The following is a 10,838-nucleotide window of genomic DNA, read 5'->3' on the forward strand; positions in this document are numbered from 1 at the left end:
AGGCACCAATTTTACCAGGACTGTTTGATTTTTTACAAATAAAATCTTATACCATCAGAAAAATCAGAAAAATGCTACATGATCACAGTGAAATTATACACACAGAATCTTTCTGAATTACAAATATGTTTTTTAGTGGTTGGGAAATTGGCACAGAGTCAGAAACAGGGTCTTGCTCATGCTGTAAAAGGATTCATTCCTATTCCATCATCCTGTGAACCTTCTATATTATTTACAGCATCAGCTGTATTTTACTACTGTTTGATCTCAGTGACACTGGGCAGAACCTCAATGTGATGACTGCATGTTCCTGTTGACTGGATGCTGTTTATTGCCCAGGAATGTGTCCAGGGTGCCTTTTATTTCTGTGACTTCAGTGAAAAACATGTGGCATCTAACTGCTTGGCCTCTGTGGTGGAAAGGGAGGGTCATGGTGATGGCCAGCATGGCCGCAGGGCTGGAAAACGCCTTCTGGCCTGGTGTTAAACTTCAGTCTACCAGGACATATTGTTCTCTGTACCACAACAGTGCTGTCATTTAACTTTTATACTGTACAAGCTACTTTCCACTTGGTTGTTTTTTAGTGCTCTAACCCTCAGTGATATTTATGGTTCTGTGGGTAAATCTGTACTTGTTAACAAAGGGTTTCATTTGCAGTCACATTAACTTGCTATTGTGCTAACTTCAGATTTCAACACCATGCCCATTCCTTGTACTGTCTGATGTGTGCTGCACAGGAAGAAACGTTTTAAGCTCCACATCTCAGTGGTCCAGAAGAGGCAAAAATCTTTGCCAGTGATTCGAAAGAACTACTGAAGCTAACCTCAATGAAAACCACATGTTTATTTGATTTGTCTTGATAGGAAAAAAAATAATTGTGGAGGTTAATTACACACGTTCCATAGTTTAATCTGGGATTAATCACTATAGTAACCCTTTCATGAATTGTTGTGGCTGTCCAGCAGCGCACAATCCTTTCAAGAGCCCATCTATCAATGCTGCATTGTTTCTGGGCAATGGAATCAAAACATGGAGGAATGGACAAAGGCCTTTAGTTAGTCTGAACGTTAAGCTCATAGCCAACAATTTAATCTTAGGTTCACCTTCAAAATCTGTGCAAGTTACTCCAAGTCCAAGTCTTTTCTCCATATCTTCACGCTCAACCACTTTTAAAAGACGAATCAAACAGTAAATTAACTCCTAAAACGCTCCCTTTGAAGATGTAGTACACTTCTATATGGATCCACAGTAGAATATTCACAGTTGCATTAACAAAATAACACTGGCAAAGCTGCCAGACAATTTTATCTTTTTTTTTTATCAAATGCTGACAGAGATCATTGCCCTCTGTCCAGCTGAAGAGAGGACCTGAGCTTCAGAGCAAGGTCCCCGATGACAAAAAGAAAGGTCACGACTGTGTCAGGGAGGTCAACCCCCTAAAGACCCGATGGTACTTTCTTCTCATGACCCCCAGCCACACTGACCTGATCAGGCTGAACCGGGCCCACCCTGCTGCTTTAAACAGGTTAATACTACTCTGCTACATTTCAGAAGGATATTTTGTACTTTGTACTCCACTACGTTTATTTAGCAGCTATAAGTTAATTTTCAGATTCCAATTTTACAAACCATATGATTGCTTTATAAAACATAACGCAATGTTATGTATTAAAAGTAAAAGTTACACATAGCTCCACCCTGACCAACTACAACATGAATGTAGCACTTGCACATATTAATGTATCTTTAATCATGATCCAGTAATATAATAATAACACAGACAGGGGCCATTCTGCATAATGAGTACTTTTACTTCTTGATACAGCACATTTTGTTGCCAACACCTCTGTACTTTTTCCTGTAGTGAAATTAGTAATGCAATGACCTTTACTTGGAATAGAGTCATTTTATAGAGTGGTATTGCTAATTTCACTTATGTAAATGTTGGGAATACTTCTTCCACTGCAGTGTATGTAAACATGAAGGGAAAAATACAACAATCCGGGATGTGGCTTATAAATGAAGATCTGATACTTGTGTTACTTCTGAGAACTCTTTTAGAGAGAAAGCAAGAAACTCAGAGGGCTGTTTAGAGAATATCAGGGGTTCTGTTGCATACCAACCTGAGCGAAATCTAGAATCTGAATGTAACAGAATAGATTACGCAAGTGATTATAGATTTGATGATGTACCTTGTAACTGTAATGGAAAAACAGTTTTAAACTTAAGTCCAAAGTGCAATAGCACAAAATACATTTTCAGCTGGCAGTATGCTGGTAAAAAGCAAAAAAAAAAAAGAGGAACCAGAACACTTTCAAGTTTACACAGAGCAAGTAGGATGTGTTAACCACAGAGACAGTATTCTGGTGTTCCAGCAACAATGCATTTCAAAGACAACTTTGAAAGTTCTCCTCTTCAGCCAGACACTGAGATCAAACGGCTGGTCATGCTGCTTTCTAATGACTGCCATATGTGCTGGGAGAGAGAGAGAGATCCTTGTTAAAAAAAAACAGGCTTTGTGACTCACCAAGAGGCAGCCCGCACCTCATCACATTCACACAAATAAACACATGCATACGCTAATGAGCCAAAGGAGAAAAAGTACTGACTCACTTCACTTGGTGGAAAGTTGAAGGGAGATTATAGGTAATCGAAGCCATACAAAATGGGTAATAAAGGAAATCCATCTGGCACTCAGCAATAAGTATAACACGCAATAATTAAACTCTTTATGCTGCATTGCTCTAGGAGCTGTCATACCTGGTAGCATTTTCCAATCCTGAACCAGGCTTCTAGGAAGCGTCTGCATGGCATAAGCCCACGATTGTACCACCTCCTCAGGGTCTGATGTGCCAGGCTCCAGACGAGCTGGCTGCCTGATGCCACTAGGTCTTCCATTCCGCGGATGATGCGCACAGCCATGGTTAGCAGCCTTTTCTTCCTGACAGCCAGTTTCTGCCTCTACTGACGACACCTCACAGTTTCAGGACCAGGATCTGCAGACCACTTTGTTTTGCTTCAGCGCAACAGGCTGAAAAAAGCATCTACAGCACACACATAGTCTACTATTTCTCCCCAGCTGATGTAATGTCAGTGAGAGTCGGCTCTCTGGAGAGGCTGGAGCGGAGCAACGTGCCTCAGGCTTGGTCCTGGGCCCCAGTCCAAAACACTGCCTCATAGAGTGCAGGGGAGGGCAGGACAGAACCACGAGGCCCCTGCTGCAGAGGCTCTGTCTCCCTTCTACATAAACACACTTGTATACAAACAAAACATACACGGAAACGAACTCCGGCTGGCCGCTCAACCGCTAAAGTCATAAATACACTCCTCAGTGACTCACAGTAACATAAAGGTGAAAATGCTTTGTTTTCAGAATCACTGTGCCAGTGAATTTGTGATTTTCCTCTTCTGTAAAATAAATCACAAAATGAGATAGCACCAAAATATACTTCTTTTCAATTTCGCTAAGCTAAGGCAAATGACACCATCTTTTATTTTATCAGTATCAGCTTTATTGACAGGTAAAGCAGTGAGCAGAGTGCAAAGGATGCTGGAATAAATAAGTACTTAAGTATTTTGTGCAGGAGTAATGACTTGAGGTAGGTGGATTTACAGTATCTACAATATGACAATATAACAGTATGAACAGCACTGAAACAGAAAAAGCACTGAAATAGAGAATTGTTTAATTTTAGAGTGTCTTTCAATTTCATTGTCTGAAAATGGGTGTGGGAATGGTCTGTTACTTTGTCTGGGATGTGGCGGCAATTTCCTGAGGAGACCAGACATCTCCACCCATTATATTCTGCAGGAACACTAAAAGTAATTGGTCCTGTTTGGTAGAACTGGCAGGGCAAAACTAAAAGTGAAACCGCAGGGAAAAACATTTAGAAAGGCTTTGATGTAAAAATGTAGTGGAAAAGGCGCGTGTGACGCAGAGCCAGATGTCTTCCTTTGTACAGCTGCAATTAATAAACAAAAGTCGCACACAAGCTGCACACCTGACTCAGATGAATAAGTCAGAGAATACGCTAAAAAGCAACACACGCAGAAAAAAAGACAGCTCTTAGAGGTGGCGTGTTGCACATAATCTGGAAACAATATCCTGCTGTTTGTTTTTATGACCCAAGGTATCAAGAACGCTTAAGTGTCCAGAGTCAACATGGTGCCGTTTCATTGGACATGATCTGCGTAATTGTCTCAGAGAAGGCAAACTGTGGCCCCTACATCTGCAGCAATAACACAGAAGAAGGATGAAGGCTTGAGGTTCGAGAAGCAGACTTGTTACTGAAATTGATTTATTAATAATTCCCCAAAAACATGGTAAGGAAAGCAAGAGACTGAGTTTTTCTGCCTCATCAACTATTATTGAGGGGGCAGATGAGCTGCTCAGACAGTGGCAAACAGTTACAGTCAGTTCCCAGTTACAAGACTGCCCATATGAGCTCAGTCACACTACACTACACAAACAAATAATAATCAAATCATCATGATCAGTCATGCATCTAATTGCTTCAGTGCATGCAATAATGCATGTAAGGGTAAATCCGCTCCGAAGCATACATGTTGGGAATTAACATATCAATTACCATTCCTATGCAGGCGATGAACTGGCTAATCCGAGCAGTGTTAGGCAGCTGTGGCTTTTCTAAAAAAAATTATGAGCAATTCTCAAAGACGAATATGAACATAGATCTTCATCTATGCCCAGTCATATCCATGCGCTGTGCAGTGATCTCAAAGAAATACTGTAGTTCAGCACTTAACATGTTTGTTTGCTTTCTTCCCAAGAAAGGACTAGATAAGGAGATGCCACTCTCATGTCTGTACACTAAATAAGATGCCAGGAGACAGTTAGCTTAGCTTAGCATAAACCCAGGAAACAGTCTGGCTCTGTCCAAAGGTAAAGATTCCACCCACACATAACCCCCCATGAAACCAGCATTAACGCAGGTTAACTACACATTTAAACTGCCTTTGTAGAAGGCCAGAGCCTGCAACTTTTATGCTTACACTAGGGGAATGGTCAATCAACAGGTCACGAAGTGGGTGCTCACGTGAGCATGGAACCCCCAGTTGGACTTATCCAGTGACAATTCTAACAAAATTTACTCAAACAAGAAAACGGCAGCCACAATGTCTACAAAAAGAGAGAAATGCAGCAATTCTACTATAAAGGTAAAGTTAAAAAGAAAAAATAACATGGAGGCTGGAAGATGCAGACTTCGGTCTGTCTGTTCTGCAGGGAAGTTCCGTTTCATATCACAGAAGTCTCAAAGTAAAATATTACTCCAGTAACATCAAAATAAGCTTACTATAATTTATAATGGATCAGCCCAGTGGACAAAAATTCTGACGATCTGTGCTGCCCTATCGAAAAATGCTACTGTAGCGCAAATCGACAGTAGAGTCTATCGAGTCGCTCTGCCCTATCGAAAAATGCTACCTTATGTGTTCCCTTTTCCAATCCCATATAGTTATAACTCTCACAGTGTTATGACATATTCTGTTTTTTTTATTATATTATAACATTATTTCAGGGGTAGCGTATTCTGATTCTGACTAATATCCCCTATCAAATAATGCTCCCACCACAGAATCATTTTATATTGCACCACTACTCACTCCATGTGTACTGTACGGAGATGGGAAGCATGTTGAAATACTATATTATACCATCTTTATTAAAGATATAAGGGGTAGCATATTCTGATAGACTAATAATGATATATATTTTTTTGATGTTACTGACGATCAGCGACTTTCTCAACGGCATTCCCATCAACAAGGTTGCACAGATTTATGGGCATGGAAACAAACCACGCTTGTGGGTCTTACGCATGTGCAGAAATGCTAAGTAGCACATCTCGATAGGTAGCATAAATCGACAGAACACCGAAATCCAACCGTTCGCAAGATCAGTGACCTTTCAGGCACGTGTGCAGTTAAGAACTGCATATCAAACAACAACAAATCTGGCAAAATTTGTCCTGATTCTAAAATGTATCCAGGTCAACCGACCTGGGCCTAAAATTGGGCTTAATCCATATAGTGTCTACCTGGCTTTAGATGCAAGAGCCAGGCTAGCTGTTTTCCCTTGTTGCCAGCCACTGTGCTAATCTAACGCGCCACTGACTGTAGCTTCACTCTTACTGTACATGAGAGTGATAAAATCTTCTCATCTAACTCTTGGCAAGAAAGCAAAGAAATGTGTATTTCACAAAATGTCAACGATTCATTTAAATCTGTAGAAAATAAATCTCAAGCTGTCTATGGTTGCCAGAGTATCTACTCTTTATTTCATATACAATTCAGACAGTTTCTTCAACTGATAACTGTTTGGAAGAAATTCAAACAAACATAAGAATAATAATGTACAGAGTTTAAGCAGAAATAATGCTGACACTGCAAATGGGCTGTTACTATGCTAGGTGTGATTTAAAACCTTTCTGGAGTACAACAAAATGTCCAAACATGATGAAATAATACAATTCATGCTGTAATCCAGCCCTGCAAGAACTTGATGGATCCATTTCTAGAGGGCAGGATTCATGATCAGAGACCCATTTTGAAGGTATAGATGCGTCATAACCAGCTAACCATGATAAACAGGGACAGATGTGCGAGGCCACAGCTGCCTGGAGCGACAGCGGGTGAGGCAGCCAAACATATGGTGGACACAAGTCGTTTGTTGATCACGCACAGGATTCCCACGTGTGTAAAGGAGAGCAGCGTGTTCTGGTCCACATATTGGTAATAAATACTGGGTTTTTGATGCTTCTGGCAGCACAGTATTCTATGAGTCTATGCAGTGTAGTGAAAATACACAAATAGTGGTTGTATTACAATATAGGGGCATACAAGCATTATCTTTAGAGCCATGTGCACTTCTTGTGAACAAACACGCACGCGCGCACACACACACACACACACACACACATACAAAATGCCCACTGGCATCAGATAATCCCAGTTGATGTTTTATAATGGGGTTTCAGTGGGGTGAACATGTAGGAAGGGGCAACAACCTCAGCTAGAATCAATGTGTGGGAGTATACGCTCAGAGAGGGCATCCCAGGGGAAAATGGGAATTAACTGCCTGCGCTAACTCTGAGAGACGTACATTAAGCAGTCTATCTGATCCTCAAGTTGTCTGTCTACAAGTGCCTATGTGCTTTTTCTTTAGTACATGTTACTAATAACATACCTATGTATAATTATGCATAATTTCTCATTGAGCCCTCATTAACTTATTCTCTGGCCACTTGTGGAACAACACAACACCTCACATACTGTACCTAAAATGACCTAAAGTTGATATTGTGAACATGCTAGCTAACACTTGCCTAATTGCACATCCACCAGACACATAGCAACATTAGCATTCATTTGGAGTTGTGTTTCTATCCACTAGGCAAACGCGAGTCCAATATTCACTAGTGATTTCTACCAAGTCCTGAGGGAAATATCTACGCCTTCAACAGCTAAATCCTCCACTGTGTTTACTAGTCAGTTGCCAACTTTGTCTGTCAAATGAACAGACTTACTGAGAGTGATGACAGTGAACCATAACAGTAAAGTCTACACACCAGTCTTATTCCTGGCCAGCAGACGAAGGTAAGTTCAATATTTACTCTCCTTTTCCAAAGCTAAATTCTCCAGTATGTTCACCAGTTAGCCTACTCGCTAACTTTGTCTGTCCATCGCTTGGCGCTGGGCGGGTAGCATACAGCAGGTTTATTGGAGTTTTTTTGTTATAAACATATTTTTGCTGCATCTGGAAATGTTGGTGAAGTCATTATACGGGCCTTTAAACCATAACAATGAGCCGGAAAATGCTAAAAATGCTCCGCAGAAATGAAGGGAACTGCAAGGACAGGAGTTAATTCCCAGTGGGTTCATCACTATGAACAACCCATTATACTAATTTTTACACATTACACAAAGTAATTGGATCCAATTTGATTATTAAAATATGGTGATAGCAGCTTAAAGATAATTTAAGATAATAAACTCAGAATTATCATATCATATATATTCACACTGAAATGATCAATTTCTGAAGCCACAAAAGCTGTCTTTGGAGTATATGTATGACCTATATAATTTATTTTGGGGGTGAAGTGTTCTTCTGAGTAATATCGTCTTTACAGGCACCAGTATAGATGGCTGCTGCCTCCCTGTCTCCAGCCTGGCACCATAGCTGTAAACACCATGACCTCACACCACGGTCCGTCACCCTCATTCGTCATTCCATTCTCTACACTGTGCTCACTTAAAGGCTCGTTCTTTCCAAGCTGTTGTTATACTTTCCCCCTCAGGCAGAGAACAATCAATTGTTGTGGAAGTGTGGCAGTGGCTGCAATGCCCCTTTATAGCCAGCAGATGGGGAAATCGAGTACCTCACACAACCCCCTGGGACTAAAAGGGGAAATACATTTAGTGCTGGTAAACGATACTGTCTGGAGGGTTTCCTATTATCTTTAAGCCAATGTCATGCCCTTTCTCATAATATAAGGGCCTCATTTCATGTGTGATGCCTGGATTGAAACTTTAATAAGAATACAGACAGGCAGGCTGTCACAATTTAGCCTATTGCTTTGTTCAGTCCCAGAAGTTCAGTATTAATAGGCCTGAATCTGTTGAGAATACAAGGCAGGGCATGACAGGGGCAGCACTGCTGCCAGGATCATCATAGTTCCCTGTCCCAGGGTTGATTTCAACATGGGATGGCAATTACCATGTACAGTCAGTGGTAGATTAATTATCTAAAAGGGGAAGGCCTCCGAGTGAATGTAACAGAGCCTGAGCAGGGCAGGGAAACAGCTGTCATCCACACGGGCCTACAGCTGATGAGCTATGCCACATACTGAGACTGCAGCTGACACGCTGAATGGAAGACATTCTGTGCAGTATGCCTGACACACTCCTTAACACACACACACACACACACACACACACACACACACACACACACATACAGGATTGTTCAACCCCAGTTATAATATCCTTGCCTCATAGGACCCCGCCTGCACTCTTGTCAAACGTCTTACCTGTCACTTTGGTTAGAGATGGAGCAGGTGGACACAGTGGTCAGAAATCATGATACTTGATAATCTGTTCATTTATGATGTATGACTAAGTTCATAAAACATGAAAGAGGGCCATCTCTAGTCATGCATTGAGCACGGCCCACCTTTTAACAGGCATTGCAGCTGCAAGGCTCATGTAGTAGTTGTAGGCCTATACAGAAAATAAATATCATGCCTTCTGTCTTTTTTTGCTATTGTTTATTCTCTCCTAGGCACATTCTTTGAGAGCATTAAATCAACACAAAAGGAACAATAAATGTTAAAATATGTATTCCCTTCAAATTTAACAACAGTGCCAGTATGTGAGAGGTTGCCATTATGCATCTTGACAGAAATTGTCACTGCATCCGTTTTAAAAAACCACAAGACATGTTAATTACAGCCAATCAACACCATGTGATGAAGCTCCATTTCACAAATGAATGGCGAGACAGAAAAGCTTTTTGTGTGTGTTTAGGCGGTACAGTCAAGCCTAGCTTTGTGTGGCCAGGAAGGGGGTACAAAAAGAAAAGAAGGCAGGGAAAGAGGAGAGGGCCCGGGGGCTTCAGGCTGCCACCATCTACCCATTGGATTGTTGGTTGTGTCTGGGGATCTGGGGCCAGTTTCTCTTGCTGTACGGGACAGCACTCAGGGGCTCACTGGAGGCCACAGGCCACGACAAACTATGTGTGTGTATAAACCAGATGCTATGAAGAGGAGGAGGTCAGAGCAGGGGAAGCGTGGTGATGGGGGTAGAGGCCATGGTGTCAGCCAGCAGCCCCACACTGTCTACCGTGACAAAATGTTGCCTGGAGGGACTGTGGGTGCCCAGATTTGCCCAGACATTTCTTAGAAGAAACATAAAGAGCTGGTGTCATTAGTTTTCAGTATCATAGCCAAGTGATGGAAAATATGAATGGCAACTGTGGACATCTCCACAGGCGTCCAAATGAAACAAAGAGATAGCAAGAGATGAAAAAGAGGAGGGGGAGGGGAGGAGACACCACCAGTGTGGGGCTATAATGAGCCTTGAGGCAAAACGGGATGGGGGTGAAATTATACCAAGGAGAAAAACATGGAATGATTTGGCTTTTGAGGTGTATTAAACTGATAGAATGTCTGAAAGAAATAATACATATGAAGAGGGATTCAGGTAAGAGTAAGTAATATTATATTTATGTATTTAATAAGCATTCCCATCCCATATATTTTATGATTTTTATAAATCATATGCACTTTCATCAGCACAAAGCTGTTTTCATTCAGAGCTATGTTGGGGTGTAGACTTTAAATACATATGAACCCTTGTAGGAAAAATATAACTGAATACAGCCATCTTCTGTATCTATTTCCATTCATAACTGTTAATAATGCCCAGGGCAGAATGTGTGGAGAATCAGGAAAAGGTCATAGTTCATATTAAGATTTGTTAAAATTAGTTTTTAAATCCACAAAGACAAAACAAAACCTCAGTTTTCAGCTAATTGGTCTACACCCACACGCTAGCTGCTCTGTGAGGTGCTTTTGAGGTAACATCAGCATCACTCATAATGACAATTCTAACAAGATGATGTTTAGCAGATATACTGTATAAAATATTCACCATCTTAGTTTAATGTGTTAGCATGCTAACATGTGCTACTTAGCACTAAAAACAAAAGTACCGCGACGGTACTTAGGGTTTTACTACTAGGAGGTACTACTTAAGATATTTTTGTCATGAAAGGAAGGCTCACCTACCTGATGAAGGAGCTAGAAAGTGTTTCA

Source organism: Micropterus dolomieu, linkage group LG18 (genome assembly GCF_021292245.1).
Source record: "Micropterus dolomieu isolate WLL.071019.BEF.003 ecotype Adirondacks linkage group LG18, ASM2129224v1, whole genome shotgun sequence".
NCBI classification, from domain to species: Eukaryota; Metazoa; Chordata; class Actinopteri; order Centrarchiformes; family Centrarchidae; genus Micropterus; species Micropterus dolomieu.